Here is a 1141-nt window from a genome sequence, read left to right as displayed (position 1 = left end):
CTTACGGTCGTTTGAGTGATTACACTGACCTGCCCTTTTTTCACTCCCATATTATTAATTGCGATGTCTTGTATTAAACTCATCATCGCAGTCATTTGATTTTGCAGGGATGTGATGGCCCCATTGTTTGCGTCATTTTCTTTGATTCTTAATCTTTGATCGCTTTCCCTCTAATCCTCGTGATTTTTGGAAATGCGATCAAGTATACTCTTAGCTTTCTCATATGTTTTGTCGAGCAGACCACCAGCAGCTGCTGCATTGGCAGCGGTCTGTGAAGAGAGGTCCAATCCTTGGTAGAAAATCTTCATTTGCAGGCAATCTGGTAAGCCATTGTGTGGACAGTCTCTTACCAGCCGCTTAAACCTCGCCCAAGCATCGCTGAGCAATTCATCATCTTTTTGTTCAAAATTTGTTATTAATTTCCTTCTTCTAGTTGGTGGGAAATACTTCTTCATTTTTCACCACCTGTTCCCACGAAGTTATCTCTCCCTGTTCGAGAGAATATGCCCATTTCCTCGCCTGATCACACAAAGAAAAGGGAAACAGAGTTAGTCGAACTTCCTCGATTGAGATATTCGGGAACACAAAAGTGTTGCAGATTTCTATGAAGCTCCGGAAGTGGGCGTGGGGTTCTTCGCTACGCCTTCCTCCAAACTGCCCAGCAGCCTGGATCATCTGCAACATTACTGGCTTCATTTCAAACCTCGATCCATCTAACGTCAACCTCATGATTCCTGGAAAGAAATCGTAGAGGTTAGGTGACGCATAGTCCCGGATGGGTCTATTGCGGTCATTCGCCAAAAGGATGGGGTTGGCCATTATATTATTCGCGTTAGCGGCCCTTGCGTCCGGTTGTTTCGCCATTCTTGGTGTTCCTTCTTGTTGTTGTTGGCGGTCTCTTAATATTCTTCTAAATGTCCTCTCAATCTCTTGGTCATAATTCGCCAGAGATTGAGAGTTCTGCAAAGAAATCAAAAAAAATTGGCAAACTATCTTGCCGAAGTCTCCGGCAACAGCGCAAAAAACTTGATGCTTGTATTTATGAAGTGGAAATATAGATGATATACGTTGATGGAATTGTGTTGTGCACTCAAGTTTCCCCAGTGGAATTCAAGTGTAAATTCCTTTGAGTTTCCTGGTA

The 1141-nt window shown here is 43.2% G+C and overlaps 1 non-coding gene across 1 annotated transcript; it reads left to right on the top strand.

Moving 5' to 3' along the window:
* The first annotated feature begins 324 nt into the window (after nt 1-324).
* Nucleotides 325-431, top strand: LOC120087408 (small nucleolar RNA R71). The gene has a single exon (XR_005484548.1). It is a non-coding gene; the product is annotated as a small nucleolar RNA R71 (small nucleolar RNA).
* Nucleotides 432-1141: the final 710 nt, after the last annotated feature.

Source organism: Benincasa hispida, chromosome 9, assembly GCF_027475165.1.
Source record: "Benincasa hispida cultivar pf3 chromosome 9, pf3_genome.v1.1, whole genome shotgun sequence".
NCBI classification, from domain to species: Eukaryota; Viridiplantae; Streptophyta; class Magnoliopsida; order Cucurbitales; family Cucurbitaceae; genus Benincasa; species Benincasa hispida.
The sequence above is the reverse complement of the archived record's forward strand: the minus strand, read 5'-3'. Positions and strand labels throughout refer to the sequence as shown.